The sequence below is a fragment of the Notamacropus eugenii genome, chromosome 7, assembly GCF_028372415.1.
Source record: "Notamacropus eugenii isolate mMacEug1 chromosome 7, mMacEug1.pri_v2, whole genome shotgun sequence".
Taxonomy (NCBI): Eukaryota; Metazoa; Chordata; class Mammalia; order Diprotodontia; family Macropodidae; genus Notamacropus; species Notamacropus eugenii.
This window is the reverse complement of record NC_092878.1, coordinates 29,921,331-29,941,246: the sequence shown is the minus strand read 5'-3', so window position 1 is coordinate 29,941,246 and position 19,916 is coordinate 29,921,331. Positions and strand designations below refer to the sequence as shown.

Here is a 19,916-nt window from a genome sequence, read left to right as displayed (position 1 = left end):
GGAAGGAACCTTGGAATAGAGGAGTCAGAAAGAACTGGGTTTGTATGCTGCCTATGACATGACCACACACAAGTCATTTAAGGATATGTAACTCTCTAAGCTTCCCTAACAGGACCATGGAAGGAACCTTGTGCATTCTCTCCCAATCCCCTCATTTTACATTTGAAGAAATGGAGGTACAGAAGTTTAAATAATTTGTCAAAGGTTACACAAGACATTCTGCAAAAGCTTTCAAGCTCAGGTTCTATAACTTTCCATTGCCACATGTTGCTTCTCCCAGATTTCTTCCTGTTGATGAGAACTGTTGAGTTTCCACAAAATCACATAACTTTGATAAAGTGACCTAATAATGAAGGTGACTTTACTCTTCCTTTCAGAGTGGAAAGAAAAATGTTGTCAGAAGAAAGAAAATTAAGTGGGGAAGAGAATTTTGAAGAATAAGTAACAAAAATGACAACATTCCAGCTGGGCATATTAACTGACCCTGGCATATGGCACAGCACTGAAGCTATGTGTTTCAGGGATATTTTTAGATGAGTTTTGTAGGGACGCCAGGGTCAGTTCATTTGGATACTGTTATCCAAATGGTTCCAATTTCACTTTACCCTGTAATTTGCATATTCTCATCTGACAATGCCATGATGAACATCATTAAACGTTTATCATAAAGCAATTATATATTATTTAAACCCTAAGCATAAGCATATGAAAAATGGATTGACTGTGATGTGACAAGATCGCATTGTGTAGTATAAGAAGTAGGGAAAGGCTGGATGCTCGAAGAGCTTAGAAAACTCGGCAGAGGAATTCAGCTTTGATATGGTACACTGTAGGTTGTTGATAATCTTGACATTATAATAATCCCACACATTTATGTAGGTCTTGGTGGTTACGAATGCTTTGAGTATCACTTCATTTGATCCTGTCACCAATTCTGTGAGGAGTAATTTGCTTCAAAGTGTTTTAGAGGATTCATCTGGCAACGGTACGTAAAATGGATTGGGGGCAGGGAGGAAGGAAGAAGCCAGGGGAAAAGACTGGAGGCAGGAAAACCAATTAGGAGGCCATTACAGTAATAGGAATCGAAATAATGAGGCAGCCAGGTGATAGAGGATAGAGTCAGGAAGACCTAAATTCAAATGTGACCTCAGACATTTACCAGCTGCGCAACCCTGGCCAAATCACTTAACCTCTGTCTGCCTCAGTTTCCTCAACTGTGAAATGGGAATAATAATAGACCTATTTCTCCAGGATTGTTAGTAGGATCAAATGAAATAATATTTGCAAAGCACACAGTGCCTGGCACACAGTAAGGGCTTAATAAAAAAGTTGTTTTCTTCCTTCCTTCCTTCCTTCCTTCCTTGGACATGGGTGTTGGTATTGGGAATGAAGAGGAGGGGACAAATCTATTCTCAAAGGAAAAAATGGACAAAACATAGTGAATGACTGGATGTGAGAAATGAAAGAGAAAAAGCTCCCAAAATTACTCAAAAGTTTCAAGCTTCAAAGACTGCAAGAACAGTGATGCTTTGGATAAGGAGAAAAGGGAACCGATTTAATGCAGTGAGGGAAGATGATGAATTTAGATTTAGACAAGTTGAGCAGACAATGACAGGCAACAGAAAGAACGCTAGAATCAACCACAGAAGAGGTAGGTTCTAGTCCCGACTCAGTTATTTATTAGGTGTGTAACCTTAGACAAGTCTCTGCCTCTCAATTTCCTCAACTGTACAATATGGGCATGAGATCACTGGCCTCAAACTTCAATTACATGTTTAGGTTTAAAACGCTCATCTTTTTACTATAGTACTATTTAAATGCTTATTTCTTTTCCCCCAAATTTAAAAGAGTAGAATACTTTTTATGCATAGGACTACCTAAATATTATTTATATAAATATAAATATATAATATTTATCAGATCTGTGCAATCTGAACTGTGACTTGTTTCCGAGACTATAGGATTCTGAAGGTCTCCCCCCAACTCTGACATTCACCTGGAAGAGTTGCACGATTCTCATTCATGGGGGTACCCTCTCCAATGGTACAGATTACAATGAATACACACCTCGTCATGCTGTGATTACTGCCCATGTCCTCCCAGCACATCTCCTCCACAGGGGTCTGCCCAACATCATCGGAGACCTTCCCTTGCCAGGACAATGAGGTAATAAGGTAGTATATAATAAATTCATAATGATGAAGGTTCAGACAAAAGTAGAATCAATACTTAATGGAACCAGGGCTGAGAAAAAGAGATGCACGAATTTGTGTCATTGACATAATAGGAAACCAAGCTCTATAACTTGTTGTTCTATAGGACTGTATAGGCATACAGCAGGTCAGCTTAGTACAAGGCCAGCCAACCTGTCCTGAGGTAGACCTGATGGTGAAGGTCTTAATGGATGGCCACCACAAAATGGGTGTTTTCAGCCACAGGAGTTCATGACAAGTGTCTATTAGGACATGGAGAAGTTGCAATTTACATTAGTGGAGTGAAGAAATCGTGAGTCTTTTGAAATAAGTAGTATCCCTCAGCAAAGGTGGGTCAATCAATCAACTAGCATTTATCAAGTGCTTCCCAGGGTATTAAAGCTGATAATGCAAAGGACAAAAGAGTCATTGCCCTCAAAGAACTTAGATTTTAAGGAAGAGAACAGAGTTCTGAGTTCTGTGTATGTGAAATACAGGCTGTATAACTACATTAGTTGGGAAGCTAATTGGCACAGTGAACAGAGGACTCATCTTCTGAGTTCAAATCCGGCCTCAGACACTTACTACCAGTGTGAACCTGGATAAGTCACTTAACTCTGTTTGCCTCGGTTTCCTCTTCTTTAAAATGAGCTGGAGAAGGAAAATGGCAAACCACACTCCAGCATCTGTGCCAAGAAAACCCCAGATGGTTTCATGGACACCACCTTTACCTAACTACAAGTTTTTACTCAATTCAGAATGGAATATTTTTCCATGGGAACATTTTTTTCATTTGATAGCACTAGACAGTGGTATGATGAAGTGAACTGAGAGTTGGATTTGGAGTCAGGAAGTAAACAAGCAGTTATTAAGTTCCTGACCTATGCCAGGTACTATGTTAACAGTGAATGATACAAAGGAAAGTGAAAACAAAACAAAAAGACAATCTAGGTGTAAGTCTTGCCTCTGAAACCTAATTGTTGCGTGACTCTGGGTAAAGTCACTAACTTCTCAGACAACTCTCTAAGACTATAAGTAGTGACAAACAGATGCCAATCTGCATTGGTAGCCCCCAACACCACTGAAAATACAAGTCAGCCCCCAAAAAATGGTAGTTCATGAAAAAGGAAGATTAACATCTAAAGAAATTCCCTTTACAGCTTTGTGTTGGGAACATAATCATGAGATTCTTGGTTCTTTAATCAATTACAATTAAAATAGGTTCACATTTTTATAGTGCTGTATCATTGACAAAGGGCTTTACCAAGCAACAGAAGCTTGGCCTGGCAACTAATATTGGCCACACTGTAAGCCCCATGAAAGCAGAGACTACAGTATTTCCAGTCATCTTGACTTTTATTTTGCCTCTGGACTGGAAGAGAGAGTGAAGCTGATGACTTTGCCAAGCTCTGCCTCACTTCAATCCAATTTACATGCAAGTCAAGACACCACGCTTGTCATGTCATTCCTTGGTCCTTTTCGAGAAAGAAGGATGAGCGATACCTTTACAAAAACTAACTCATGGGATTTTAACAGTAATCTTTTCAAGTAACTTGTACAAATATGACCAATCTCATTTTACAGATCAAGAAACTGAGACTCAGAGAATTTATGTAACATTGTTGGCAACTGGAAGAGTCAAGATTCAAACCCAGAATTTCTGACACTGAAGTGAGTACAATATTGATTGACAGAATAAGGACAGAGTTAGGAACCAGACCTATGGTCTCACTGGTGTAGAGCAGGGGCCAGGTTCGCAAACTGCAGCTCAAGGGCCAAATCTCATGAGCTAAGAATTGTTTTGCATTAAAAAAAAAAAACTATTTTAAAAATGTAAATACCAAGGGCCAGGTGGGTAAACTGCAGCCCATGGATCAAATTCCATGAGCTAAGAAGTATTTTATTGTTTTTACAGCAAAACTTTATTTAAAAAATGTAAACACCCCTTGACCCAAAACAGATGACAAAAGGATTTGGCCCAAGGTCATAGTTTGCTGTCCCATGGTATAGAGAACTCTCCAGTGAAGAAACTCCTTCCACTTACTCAAATCAGCACCTTCTCTGTAACTTATAGTCTTATGGAGTTGCCTAAAGTAGAGATGTCAAAGAAATAGTCCACAACTCTCAAGGGCAGCCAGAACCAGATTAAAATGTAATTGGGAAATACTTAACAAATTGGATAAAAATACAGTGATATATATGCAATACTCTAAGTCAACATGCAGGCTGCAGAGATACTCACATATGGTTTACTGGCCCCCACTTCTATTCAAGTTTGGCCTCTGGTCTAGAACACTGATAAGAGTAAATGATTTGCTTAGGGTCACACAGCCAAGATGTACTATTTACAAGTATTGTCTGATTCTTCAAGATCCCATTTAGGGTTTTCTTGGCAAAGATAGTGGAGGGGTGTTTACCATTTTCTTCTCCAGTAGATTAAGGGAAACAAAGGTTAAGTGACTTGCCCAGGATCACACAACTATTGAGTATCTGAGAATGGATTCAAATTCAGGTCTTTCATTGGTCCTCTTCAAGAAAGAAGGATGAAAGATACCTTTATAAAAACTAACTCATGGGATTTTTACAATAATCTTGTCAAGTAACTTATACAAATATGACCAACCTCATTTTACAGATCAAGAAACTAAAACTCAGAGAATTTATGTAACATTGTTGGCAAGAGTCAAGATTCAAACCTAGCATTCCTATCACTGAAGTCAGTACAATATCGATTGACAGAATAAGGACAGAGTTAGGAAATAGCATGCTCTTTACTATGTCCAAAAGTCAAGATATCACTCTGTCTTGGTCAAACAACAACAATTATTACAAGACATAAAACTGGAGAAAGGGTAGGAGAAGAGTAAACTGGTGAAAAATGTCAGATTGTTAGTTTATTTTCCTGTTTAGAAAAGCTGGCTAAAAAGAAAATTGAATAAACTCTCATTTTTAATTTCCAGGTGAGCTACTAACTCTCCATCAGTACACATATAATTAGGATCCAAGATATTAATGGAAACTCTGAAAGTCACACGAACCTTTTCTACATGACAACTGCGGGGGTGACTAACCAGGCATTTCCTGCTTTTACAAAGATACAGATATTTACTGAAGTATAATGCAGTCAAAGGAGCCTAATGGAAATGGGTAAGTATACCTAAATCAACACCAGTACCAAGTTACTGATATAAGTGCATGCATTTAGTCAATCCCAAACATAGCCTTCTGGATTACTGGGTGAGAAGAACTGAAAGGAAACATTTATTAAGCATTTCCTTTGTTCCAGCAACTGTGCTAAGCACTTTACAAATATTCTCTCTTTTAATCTACACAACAAGCCAGTGCAGCAAGTGCTATTACTATCCCCATTTTACAGTTAAGACATTATGATAGGGAGCAAATCCCTCCTTTATATGTGGGTATACAAAGCCTAGAAAAGGGAAATAGTGGGAAAGGACCAAAGAGGATGTAATAGGGTTTTTTTTAAGTCAATTAATAAAAGACAAAGCAAAACCAAGAAGGGATAAAACATAGTACCTTCAATGCTCTGTGGACCCACAAGATTCATAGCCTGATGAGCCAGATATTCTACACGGGGCCTAGCAATGGAGCAACCTCTGAATATCTGCTTCTGAAACTCGGTCTGGAGTCCGAGGACTATGAGCAGATGATAGAGTCCATCCCAATGCTAGCCAAAACACCATGTTGTACAAGACAGCGCTCAGCATCATGGAGTCTATTGTCCCCTGCAAAAAAAAGAGAAACCAACTATCAATCGGTCACAAGGAGAAAGGGGGCTGTGTGGTTTTCAAAAAAAGGGAATGGTAGGCAATTGAAACTTTAGGTTACTAAGCTTGACAGCAAATTCTGGTAAAATTCAAGGTTTGTGAGTGTTTAGAAAGGGAAGAGGTGATCACTGTGATCCTGCATGGGTGTAATAAGAACAAGGGAAGTCAAATGAACCTTATTTCTTTTTGTTGTCAAGGATTTGAACATAGTATATCTTGATTAACAAAGCCTTTTATAATACTCTTTTGGGCAAGATGGCAAAATGTGGACTGGCTAACGGCATAGTTAGGTGAATTCAGAACTGGCTGACTAACCAGACCCAAAGTGTGGTGATGAATGGATTGATTGATGTCAGACTGAAGGGAAAAGGGCTATGATGGAATGAAGCTAGATCCTAATCTAGCTCTAATCTATTCAAAATTTTTCCAGTGATTTAGTGGAAGAAAGATATAGGTGGCATGCATTTAAATTTTCAGATGATACATAGCTAGGAGCAGCAGCTAATACACTAAATAACAGACCAGTGATCCAAATGAGTATGGATCAACTGAAGCTAACAAGGTGAAATATAATCATGAGAGGGATATGGTACAGGTCTGTGCTTTCATTGGGATAGGGAGCTCCTAGATAAGGAAGTCCCTCTAACGATGCAAGTCAATACTCTCCAATATATAGTTTCAGAGTTGCCCAGAACATTGATTTAAATGACTTTCCAGGGGTCACTCAGCCAATATGGGCCAGAGGCTGGACTTGAGCTCAGGTTCTTCCAGTGTTAAAGTCAGATTTTCATTGTAGTGCCTCTCTATAATATAATCATAGATTAATTTAAAAAAAAAACCTTTGTATATGTGGAAAAATATATTAAAGATAAAAGTCCTCTATTTGGGCTTAAAAACACAGCTATCAAGTATAGGGCAGGAGACATGTGGATATATAGCAATTAAAGTGAAAAAAATCTGGAGGATCTGATGGATCAAAAACTCCATACAAGTCAATAAGTATGATGTGGCAATGCAACAGCAAAATCAAATGCAATTTTGGTCTTTATTAATATTCAAAGGCAAGGCGGTGGTAGGTGGCCCTGCCCTTCTCTGGCTGATTCAGACAACATATGGAGCATTGCATCCAGTTCTAAGCACTGAGCCCCTAAGAAGGGGTTGATCAAGGAAGTGAGGAGACTTGAAACCATGCCTTCTAAAGATTAAAGGAACTGGAATGTAAAGCCTAGAGAAGATTGAGGAGACAAAGGAATGGTTGCCTTAAACTTCTGAAAGTTTCCAAAGGGCCACAATTTGGAGCCTTCATTTTATAGATGAGGAAACTGAGGCCCAGAGAAGCAAAATTACTTGCCCCAAGAGATGCATAGCATAGGTGGGAATTTGAACTCAGGTCCTCTGACTCTCCATCCAGGACTCTTTCTACTGCACCACACTGAGTTGGTCCTGGACAACAGAACATGGAACCATGAACAAAAATTACAAGGAAGCAGATTTCACTTTAATAGAAAGAACTTCCTAACAATTGACTTGTTTTGCCAGCGGGGCCCTGGGGCGGGGGCTGGGTGACGCACCAGGGCCCTGGGCAGAGCATCAGGCGTCCAGGTCCCACGATGCCACAGAGCAATGAAAGGCCAGCAAAGATCTCTGCTCAGCAAAAGCAGCCACTTGCCAGCCTTCTCAGAGAAGTGGAGGGCCGGGTTTGAGGGCCTTAAAAAGTTCTGCCTTTTACGCGCCAGGCAGGAGACCCGGAGGACCTGGCACAGGCTGTACCAATCCCTCCAGCGTGGGAGGAAGGTTCTTCGGCTCCAGAGGAAGTGGGGCCAGAAAACGGGCCTGGCTGCTCCCCATAGCTACCCAATCCCTGGCACTGTAAGCCCCCACATCCGGGGGCACCTCGTTGAAAGCCTGGCAGCATCTGTTGAGAATGCTGCCCAGGAATGCCAGTCAGAGGAAGAGCCCTGGACGGCAGCAGCTGGCTTGCCAGTGGGCAGTGTGTTAGGTCAGGCCAATGGCTGCAGGCAGAGGACCGACCACCAGGATCCTGGCAGGCTCAGGACAGCCAGCAGGGAGGGCCAGGTGGAGAGCAGCCCCACCTTAGTCACCTTGAGGAACCATAAGGGAAATGGTTGTTACTGCAGCTGCTACCAAGGGCTGGGCCCAAACATAATGGAGCCGGAGCAGCCGTCCCTAACTCCGGGAAGGCCCCAGCTTAGCCAGCATAGCGGGGAAAAGGATATCACTGCTTCGGGTGTATAAGGAACTGTCCATGATTCGGTTTGGGTACCGGATCCTGAGGTCCCCCCAGTTTAAATCGAGGAGAACGTGTAAGCTTCAGACAGGCCAGCAGCGGAGCTGGGTGCAGAAGGTCGCCAGGGGTCATCGGGAGAAGTGCCAGGAAGGCTGCCAGAGGGTACTTGTAGCTCATTCCCTCACTCAGGTCCCAATAGCCCCGCTCCCCTCCCTCAGGTTCCTTTCCCAGATATGGACTGCAGCGCCTTAGGGCCCACAGCAAAGGGAAAGAACTCAAGAACACCCAGTAGCCCAGGGCCCAGAGCCATGTGTCAGAGAGGCCCTACCTAGTCAGCAGAATGGCAATGTCACCCATGGTTGGGATCCATCCCACTTCACCAGACTGAGCAGTGAGATAGTCTCACCCGAGCAACACTCCAGAGACTTTTTCGTATCCGAAACTTAACCAGAAACCATAACTGTGGAGCAGGATTATCAGGCAAGGGATGTTGGGGATGGCACACTCAAGCTGGCCCTGCCTGAGCAGGCGACCAGTGGTAAAGAGGCCCTGGGGGAGGAGCCTGTGTCCACAAAGACTGTACAGGACATGGGGAGCCCGTGCCACATGGAGACTAAGGCTCCATGTCCCCGCAGCATCTTTAGTGCCAAGTTACTGAACCACCCCTACTGTAAAAACCTCCTGGAGGCCACCTCACAACCAATCAGATTCAAAGGGGGCCAGCAAGTGGGAGGCGAAAAGAGTGGTCAGAAAGCCCTGATTTGGAATGTTATTGTAATGTTAACTAATTTCAAGGTGTAAATGCTTACACTGCAAATTTAATAACTGTCTGTCTCAGATTCTAGCTATCTCTAGCACACCCCTGTGACTGCCTCCCAGGCTAGTAATTCTACCACACTATTCCTTCCTCCTTGTAAGAATAATTAGCTCAGCATCTGGGATGCTTTTGTCTCAACAAACTTCAGAGTTTCCACTTTATTGAGCCAAAGAAAGGGATATGACAGTAAGCAGAAAAAGTGGTTTCTAGCATCTTCACTTTTCAGGATTGTGAACAAATCAAAACTTTAATCTCCATTTCTCCCATCCTTAACATCTTATAACAAAGAAACAAACAAAAATGGTTGGTCTCTGTCTATGATTTCATTGTTTAGGTACGTAATTTTTAGTGATAAAATTCCTTCTGCCAATTAAGTTTCATCCAGGGTATTACATACCCAGCATGTTTCAGAGTAGATTTAAATTCAGATCTTCCTGGCACAGACCAGCTTTTTAGCCGTTACAGCATGCTCTCACAAATTGCACTGTATTTTTTAACCTTTCAAAGCATTTCCACCTGTCTCTGCTCCTTTAATGGAGGGGAAAGAGGCAGAGAACATCACAATAGATTAAGAGCTCTAAAGGTCTTTTAGAAATGATCCAGTCTGAGGGGGCGGAGCCAAGATGGCGAAGTAGAAAGACGCACATACACATAGCTCCAAACTCACAACCCACAGAATGGCTAGAGGGGACCAACTCACGGTGAATTCTGCACCCAGAGGCCACGGAACATTGGAGCGAGGGAGATTTCTGTTCCGGAGAGACCTGCAAACCTCTCACGGGGGGTCCTTCATGCTGTGGACTGGGCGCCGGGACTGGGACCAGAGGGCAGCCCTGCAGCGGCCGTGACACCGTGAGGAAAAGATCCGAGCAGGCTACAGGGATGGGATCTCCAGCGGCCACGCGGGTCCCTCCACCCACAGAGGGACCTGCAAACCTCTCGCAAAAGGTCCGTCGCACTGCAGACGCGGAGCCCAGCCCAGCCCAGACCTGCTGCGGCCATGACACCAAGAGAAACAGACCCGAGCAGGCTCCAGGGACGGGATCTCCAGCGGGGGCACAAGTCCCTCCACCAACAGGTGACGGGGTCGGTGAGAGAGTCTCTTTGGCGGGTCTAGAGGGGAGTGGGGTGCCCCCATAATTCAGGCCCCCCTGGGAGAGAGAAGCTGAGAGGCAGCTGCAGACAGGGGCTCCCCAAGCGGGCGGGAGCCTGAATCCATTGTGGAAGGTCTGTGCATAAACCCCCTGAGGGAACTGAGCCAGAGAGGCGGCCCTGCCCCGACCTGAGCATCTGAACTTAATTCTCACACTGAATAGCAGCCCTGCCCCCGCCAAAAACCCTAAGGCGGGAAGCAGCATTTGAATCTCAGTCCCCAAACGCTGGCTGGGAGGACCAGGAGGTGAGGTGGGTGTGAGGAGAATATTCAGAGGTCAAGTCACTGGCTGGGGAGAATGCCCAGAAAAGGGAAAAGAAATAAAACTATTGAAGGCTACTTTCTCGAACAGACATTTCCTCCCTTCCTTTCTGATGAGGAAGAACAATGCCTACCATCAGGCAAAGACACAGAAATCAAGGATTCTGTGTCCCAGCCCACCCAATGGGCTTAGGCCATGGAAGAGCTCAAAAAGAATTTTGAAAATCAAGTTAGAGAGGTGGAGGAAAAACTGGGAAGAGAAATGAGAGGAATGAAAGAAAAGCATGAAAAGCAGATCAGCTCCCTGCTAAAGGAGAACCAAAAAAATCTTTAAGAAATAACACCTTGAAAACTAGCCTAACTCAATTGGCAAAAGAGGTCCAAGAAGCCAATGAGGAGAAGAATGCTTTCAAAAGCAGAATTAGCCAAATGGAAAAGGAGATTCAAAAGCTCACTGAAGAAAATAGTTCTTTCAAAACTAGAATGGCACAGATGGACGCTAAGGACTTTATGAGAAAGACAGATATCACAGAACATAGCGAGAAGATTGGAAAAATGGAAGATGATGTGAAATATCTCATTGGAAAAACAACTGACCTGGAAAATAGATTCAGGAGAGACAATGTAAAAATTTTGGGACTACCTGAAAACCATGATCAAAAGAAGAGCTTAGACATCATCTTCCATGAAATTATCAAGGAAAACTGCCCTGAGATTCTAGAACCAGAGGGCAAAATAAATATTCAAGGAATCCACAGAACACCACATGAAAGAGATCCAAAAAGAGAAACTCCTAGGAACATTGTGGCCAAATTCCAGAATTCCCAGGTGAAAGAGAAAATATTGCAAGCAGCTAGAAAGAAACAATTCAAGTATTGTGGAAATACAATCAGGATAACACAAGATCTAGCACCCTCTACATTAAGGGATCGAAAGGCGTGGAATAGGATATTCCAGAAGTCAAAGGAACGAGGACTAAAACCAAGAATCACCTACCCAGCAAAACTGAGTATAATACTTCAGGAGAAAAAATGGTCTTTCAATGAAATAGAGGATTTTCAAATTTTCTTGATGAAAAGACCAGAGCTGAAAAGAAAATTTGACTTTCAAACACAAGAATGAAGAGAACCATGAAAAGGTGAACAGCAAAGAGAAGTCATAAGGGACTTACTAAAGTTGAACTGTTTACATTCCTACACGGAAAGACAATATTTGTAACTCTTGAAACATTTCAGTATCTGGGTACTGGGTGGGAGTACACACACACACACATGCATACACGCACACATACATAGAGACAGAGTGCACAGAGTGAAGTGAAGAGGATGGGATCATATCTTAAAAAAAAAATGAAATCAAGCAGTGAGAGAGAAATATTGGGAGGAGAAAGGGAGAAGTTGAATGGGGCAAATTATCTCTCATAAAAGAGGCAAGCAAAAGACTTATTAGTGGAGGGATAAAGAGGGGAGGCAAGAGAAAAACATGAGGTCTACTCTCATCACATTCCACTAAAGGAAAGAATAAAATACACACTCATTTTGATAGGAAAACCTATCTCACAATACAGGAGAGTGAGGGACAAGGGCACAAGCAGGGTGGGGGGGAGGATAGAGGGGAGGGCATGGGGAGGAGAATGCAATCCGAGGTCGACACTCATGGGGAGGGAAAGGACCATAAGAGAATAGAAGTAATGGGGGACAGGATAGGATGGAGGGAAATATAGTTAGTCTTATACAACACAACTAGTATGGAAATCATTTGCAAAACTACACAGATTTGGCCTATATTGAATTGCTTGTCTTCCAAGGGGAAGGGGTGGAGAGGGAGGGAGCTAAAGAAGTTGGAACTCAAAGCGGTAGGATCAAATGTAATGTTCTTACCACTGGGAAATAAGAAATACAGGTTAAGGGGTTAAGAAAGCTATCTGGCCCTACAGGACAAAAGAGAAGACGGAGACAAGGGCAGGGAGGGAGGATAGAGGAGAGAGCAGATTGGTCACAGGGGCAATTAGAATGCTTGGGTTTGGGGGGGGGAGGGGATAAAAGGGGAGAAAATTTGTAACCCAAAATTTTGTGAAAATAAATATAATAAAATAAAATAAAATAAAAAGTTGGTATAGCCATGTCACCCAAATAATATTTTTTTTACCACCAGCTTTTCTCCCTGAGAACAATCCCTCCAAAATAATATTTTGCTCCAACTCCGTTACACAATTTGGCCAGCTCCAAGGAGGCCATCCAAAATCATAGTATAAAAACCTCATTTCTCAGAATAGCACTTTAGAGCATGCCTTCCTGTTGGAGCATATGCTTCTCTCCAGCAGGAACATCACTTCCCACTGAAGAGATCATTGAGCATCTCCCCCACCTCCTGCTGAATGGTCTCATGCCTGTACTCCCCATTCCAGCCCTACCCTTACGTTAGTTATGCTCTATGTTAGTGTGTATGACTGAGTTGTATGTTGGGTGCCCTTTTCCTCTTTTCCCTTTCCCCTCTTCTTTGTTGTTTGAAATAAAACTTTATAGCTGATCTGACTCCCATTGTTCTGCATTCTTAGCACCTGAATTCATTAAGGGGTTGGTTTTCCTGATATCTCAGGCTGGCCATGGGTCTTTCCTTAGATATAAACTGAGTATCCAGAGTAATCCACAGTAATCTGTTGACAGCTGTAACTATCAGGGGACTGTGAGCCCAGTTGTAGAAAGCAAGGGCTAATAGGAGAGCCCTATGTCCTCCCAGGAGGGAGTCTCTTGGACCAGAAGACTGTCCCAAAGTACAGATCTTAGTTTTCTTTACAACCACCTCATTTTTTACAGATGAAAAAATTGAGAGAAGCAAAGTAACACTCAGTATGACTTTTAAGAGACAGTACTGGGAGCTAACCCTAGATCTTACATTTCCAAAGGCCGGTGCTTTTTATACTATACTATACTATAAGGAAGCAAAGAAGGAAACAAGCATTTATTAAGCACCTACTGTGTGCAGGGGACTATGCCAAGCACTTTGCAAATATTTCATTTGATCCTCCTTGGAGGCAGGTGCTACTGTTATCCCCAATTTTAAGTTAAGAATACTGAGGCAAACAGGTTAAGTGGCAGGGTCACACAGCTAGTAAGTATCTGAGTCCATATTTGAACTCATTTTCCTGACTCTTGGCCCAACACTTTATCTCTGTGTCATCTGTCTATGCTTATTATGAGGTGTCAGGCAAGACAGGAAAATGTAGGATTTTTTTTCAGGTGAAGAGTTTGGTGAATTTTTAAAAAAAATAATATATGCCAAACCTGAATTAAAAGTAGTGAAGTGGTGTTTATTCTCCTATATACTGGCCAGCATCTTGTATTGTGACTAATCGGGCTTGTTCTCAGAAATTATCCACATTTTCTGTAAGCTATTACCAGATTAAATATGCCCTTCCCCAGCTTTTAGCCCATACACACATCATGCACCTCCCAGTCCCAAACTCCAACTTGTCCCAACATTTACTTTGTGTCCTCATGGGCAGTGTACTTCCTGACCAGAGGCTTATTATAAATAGTCTGTGGCAATTACATCTGTGTCCCAGCTCCAGCATGAATTGAGGAATTTAGTCATAAATGTTGCCATTCCAACCTACCCCTACACACGTACACACACTTTCTCTTTCTGTCTCTCTCCCTCTTCTCCCCTCTCTTGTCCTCCCGCCTCACTTCTCTCTCTCTTTCTCTCTCTCTCTTCCTCCCTGTCTCTCCTCTCACTGTTCCTATTTCCTCTCTTTTTCTCCCCCTCTCTTTCTCTGTCTTTTTGTCTATCTCTGTCTCTCCCTATTTCTTCCTCTCTCCCTTTCTCTGTCTCCTTTCTCTTTCTCTCCCTTTCTGTCTCTTTCTTTCTGTCTCCCTCCCCCATCTCTCTTTCTGTCTTTCTCCTTCCCTCTCTACATCTCTCTCTCTCTCTCTCTCTCTCTCTCTCTCTCTCTCTCTCTCTCTCTCTCTCTCTCTCTCTCTCTCTCTCTCTCTCTATCTCTGTTGCTCTAATTTTCTCCCTCCTTCTCTCCCTCCCTCCCATTGGTGTGGTGGATGCCTTCCCTACAATTGAGAGTCTTAAGGGATTGCCCAGAGTCAAACAGCTAGTGTGTGTTCATGGGTGTGCCTAAACTCAGGTCTTCCTGACTTTGACGTCAACTCAATCCATGATGCCAATATCTGTCTCTCTCCCTTAAACTCTTTACTTTACCTAAAGCCCTGTGATGAAACTGAGAACAGCACAGGAAGAGAGTGTAGAAATCCCCTTGCTTTCCTAGGCCAAGGAGACCAAGGTGACAAGTGGTAGATCCATCTATTTTATATCAGTAATCTATTTTATATCAGTAATATCAGAAACAAAGTAATAATTTGTCAAACCAGCTGGCCCCCCACTCCCTGCCCTCCATGAAAGGTAAGAACTGTTCTAAACATGCACTGAACATGTGTGTCTTGTAGAGCTGAACGCCATCACATTCTTGTGGTTCCCAAATTTTATGACTGAACTTCCATTTTTTTGAAGCTCTAGTTCACCTCAGTGATGTTAGCAAATAGAACATGTGCCTGTGCTCTAGTGAACATAGGTTTCCTTGGTCTTTCCCCTGTACTTTGAACCTCTGTCTCACACTGTATTCATTCTATGATAATTACTACATGATGGAGCAGTGGATGGAACCTCAGACACTTGCTAGATGTGTGACCCTGGGGAAGACACTTAACCTGTGTTTGCCTCAGTTTCCTCATCTGTAAGATGGGGATAATAATACTGCCTCCCTCCCCGGGTTGTGAGCTTCAAATGATATTATAATAATTGTAAAGCCCCTAGCTTAGTGCCTGTCACATAATAAGCACTGTATAAATGTTAGGTATTATTATATTCTAATACTCTCTAATATATCATCATGCACTATAACATCCCTCTTCATTATATTCATCCTTGTATTGTGCCATGTTATAATATCCCTTTGTGGTTATCTCCACTTTATCCTACATACATCTTGTTTGTACACAGTTTGCATGTTGTCTCCTCTATTAGACCATGAGCTTGAGGGCAGAACTTTTTTTTTATATTTCTAGTGCTTAGCATAGTTCCTAGCACATAGCAAGCTCTTAATAAATACATCTTGACTATGCCATCATTCCTACTCAGCAGCAATTCATGGCCGCTCTTGAGTGTCACCAATTCCTTCTCTCTCCCCCTTCTTCCCTGCTCCCTTGTACTCTCTTCCCCTTCTTAGCATCCTTCCTCTGATTCTTATTACCTGTATGACCTTGTACAAATTACTTAACCTCTCTAGGTTTCCATTTCTCTCTTTGTAAATGAGAGATCTGAACCTAATAGCTTTCCAACTCCAGAATTTATGATTTTACAATCTTTTCAGAACATACTTCCGTATTATGGCCCTAAACCCAAATGATGATTCGGAAAGACACCAATTATAAAAGTGGTCATGGGGTAAGAAGGGAAAAGACCACATTGAATGTTAAATGACTCTTGGAAAAAAGAAGTCTATTTCCTTGAGAGTTTATTCCATGAACAAAAGAAGAGTTGATTAAAGGCATAAATGCAAAGTATGTAAGATGTTCTTCCTGTAGGGCTATATGTGGTGAAATCAGGAAAACATTGCCTATCCCACATACTGATATAACAGTTTAAACCTGGTTTAACTAAGTGATAAGGAGCCTTCTGGCTGAAATCGAGAAAAATGACAGATATGAAGTAATGAGAGACAGGAAAATAAAGCTGCAAATAGTCCATTACAGTTGACTTATTTAGATGGATAAAGGAAGAGTATGTAAAATAGAAATTATGAAACTTTATTGACTAGAGTTGATGAAACCTCACAGAAAGACATAGAGTAGTTGACTGATATGAGTTTTTATCCCACAGATTAGACAATTGTGGGGCCACTCACAATGCCTTAGACACTTAAAAATACTTCCTCGAGACTAAGTAGTGGTCTGGGTGGACAAACAAGAATAGATCCATTGCAAGTTTTATAGAAGTGAGTGAAAAATACCAGCTTCTCAAATAAGACCAGAGATGCTATTTTTGTATCCAGAAAAGTGATGTTTTGAGTGCTATTATGCTTGCCTACTGTATGCAAATAGATGGGCAGACTTTAAAAGTTTCCACTGTCAATTATAACTACTGTAAGCACAGTAAAGATTTTAAAGACCCTCAGTTTAGGCAAATGCTTTGATCTAATGAAACCAGACTACTTTTGGGACCCCTGTTTCTACACACCATTGTTGAGTGTGTTGCATGGTTTCTACTCTATATGCTTTTTACTCTTTCTATTTAAGTAATGCAACCGTCATTGGCTCATGTTTGTAACCTCATTCTCTAGGCCTGTTACTTCATGTCCTCATTTTCCTTGGCTTCATCCTGAAGAAGCCCCATCACATTATTAATCTGATGTAAACACCATCAACGACACTGGATGACATTATACTGCCTCTTGCAATTTATACAGAATAGTCTGGATTATTTTCTGGGTTTTGGAATTGTTCATTCTAGCAAGCTGGACCCCATATCCTTCCCCACCACTGAGACCTTCCATTTCTGCCTTGATTATCAACAATAAATCTCTGTATTCCCTTACCATTTAGGACCAGTTGGAAGGATGATTAGGCTTTAAAAAATATAAGAAGGAGTATGAGAACTAAACAAACAAATAAAATATATCACAGGAGTTAGCTCACTTTCCAGAAAACTTAATCTGAGGCACTGGAGACATGCAATTAAAAAAACAAAACACAAATCTTTCTTGGGTTTTGTGATGCTTCACTAACCATGACCTGGTGTTTAACTCTGAATGAGTTTAATGGGAAAAGACAAAAAGACCTTGCCCTAATTTTTCTGTGAAAAGTCATTTGCCACTTAATTATCAGAGGAAGGTATTTCATGCTGGGAATTAAATTGCAGTGGGCCTAATTATTGTGATATACTTTGTGTTCTCTTCCTTATCCCCACCCCTCATTTCCAGGGTCTTCGTTAGTATCCAATCTGTGACTCATATTTGCACTTCTGCTTATTTCAGAAAAAAATAGTAAAACTTGTTTCATGGCTATGGTTATGTCAATTACAGAACAAGGAATGCAACCAAAACTTAAAAAAATTTTTTTTGAACTCAACTCCACCCACATGTTCTCCTCCATCGCTAATTAGCTAATTCCCCAGTCAAAAGCTGAAAAAGGGGATCCTGGATTCACTCAGCAAATCTTCGTATTATAGAGTCTACCCGTATTGAGACTAGTAGCCAGTGTCATGAAGGAAAAGGGATACATGATTTTGTCTAGAACTAGTAATGAATTATCAGTCTGAATTTGGGCAATGCCCTGATTTAGGAGGTTGTAATGTAATGATGACATCCATTTGATTCATGTCTCACATGGGATCTGAGTCTCTGTGCATTCACTTCTGAGGGCCTGTGTCAGCTTTTAAGAAAAGAACATTACACAACTCTTTGATCTCTGCCTTAATAATGTCTACTTCCTCCTTAGGGTGGTACCTTAGGAAGCTGCTTTTTTTTCTTTTTTATGCTAGACTAGTTAGAGCTGCATTTCTAAATACCATTGCTTAGTATGTACTAACAACAGAAAGCTAGAGTTATGGGATGTGTAATTGCATTTTCACAAATGGGCACTGTGGCATTATAAAACAGTTATTGAACCTGGAGTTTCCCACCCCATGCCTGACATCGCCTTGGAATCCAGGTACTCCTACAGATCCAACCTAACTTACACAAAATCTCAGAGATCCCTTTGAAGGGGCACAATTTGTGGGACAGCTGACCGAGGCTGGGTCAGAACTGGGGCAGTGATAAACTTGGTCTCTAGGTCGTTTTGGTACAGCGGGGGGGGGGGGGGAGATATTAGCATTCCCCCCACACCTCCCTCTACATTTATTCCTCTCTTTCCACTGCAAAACGTGGCTGGACCCAAAGTGTAACTGAGTAGAGGGAAAGTCATAAAAAAAACAAACATACAATTTTACCATGAAGCAGCCACAAGCCTCTGGCTGCTACTGGGCATTTGTCTAAGAAAGAGGTACCCATAATAAGGGCAAAATCAATAAAAGACGAGGAGCCCAGTAGGGAAGTCATCTTATTTTGGCGGCATCTTACTTGAACATTGCCAGGATGAGAACTTAAAAAAATCCCAGCTTTATTGGTGGTGGTCTTTGTGTGTGTATGTGTGTGTGTGAATGTGTGTGTGCATATACACACATGCATCTGTATATGTATTGTATATGAATACACACACGGAGAGCTGCAAGGGTTCCATTTATACTCTCAAGAGTGTGTATGTGTATGTGTGTTACTGAGTTGTTTTTTTTTCAGTTGTGTCTGACTCTTCGTGATCCCATTTGGAGTTTTCTTGGCAAAGATACTAAAATGGTTTGCCATTTCCTTCTCCAGCTCATTTTACAGACAAGGTTAAGTGACTTGCCAAGGGTTACACAGCTAGTACCAGATCTCAGAGACCTTCTTGTCCAAAATCCTCATTCTACAGCCGCGTAAACCCACCTTAGCTAAAGCTTTCTTACTTAAATCTTACTTAACCCAGGGAAGGGAAACAATTTACCCAGTGTCATATAGGCAGTCAGTCTAAGAGGTGGAATTTTAACTCACATCCTTTGACTTCAGAGCCAGTGGAATGTACACAGATATGGTAACCTGTCTGTTAACCCCCATGAAGAAGAGGAGCTTCTTAACTGGCTCCTAATCCAGAAATGTTAATGCCTTCAAAAAGCACTAACTGAAGCAGATCCTTTTTCCCTTCTGACGAATGAAGGAAAGGCATGCTACTGTAAACATCTGGGTGGGGAGAAAACCCTTGGGCCTTAATGTTAATAACTCTTATTAACTCTTATTAATCTCCCCATCCAGGCCCACAAAAAGTCACGTGTATGGGTCTCTGTCCTTTGTCTCTGTGCATTTGCTCTTTTCTGCTTTTGGTTGTTGATGTTCAAACTTCATTCTCATTCTCCTTTTTTTTTTCTTTTGGCAGCAATAAGGGTTAAGTGACTTGCCCAGCATCACACAGCTAGTAAGCATCTGAGGTCAGATTTGAACTCAGGTCCTCCTGACCCCCGGACAGCTGCTCTATACACTGCTCCACCTAGTTGCCCCTTGTTCTTGTTCTTGAAGAGGACCAATGACATCATGAAGGTGATGTCTTGACTTGCATGGGAATTGAATTTAAGTGAAGCAGAAAAACAGTATTGGAGACAACTATGACCTTGGAAGCTCAGAAAGATCTAGGGAGCAAGCCAACACAAAGCTAATTACAAGAATCTAGGCCTGAGTTTGCTACCAGCCAAGGCACCAGCCCCATCACCAAGGAGCGGAAGCCAAGACCAGTAGTAGCTGAGGCATAGTCCCAGGATGATGCCTAAGGGCACCATCAGCTAGGGGCAAATGCTTTGTAGAAATGGTCTAAAGATTGAGCCA

General features: G+C 42.0%; 2 pseudogenes; one reads left to right on the top strand and one right to left on the bottom strand.

The window, feature by feature from the left end:
- Positions 1 to 7,487, bottom strand: part of LOC140513812 (neuroendocrine protein 7B2-like) — a 63,135-nt pseudogene extending 55,648 nt beyond the window's left edge.
- Positions 7,488 to 7,557: 70 nt separating this feature from the next.
- Positions 7,558 to 9,029, top strand: LOC140514643 (sentrin-specific protease 5-like; annotated as a pseudogene).
- The last annotated feature ends 10,887 nt before the right edge of the window (positions 9,030 to 19,916 follow it).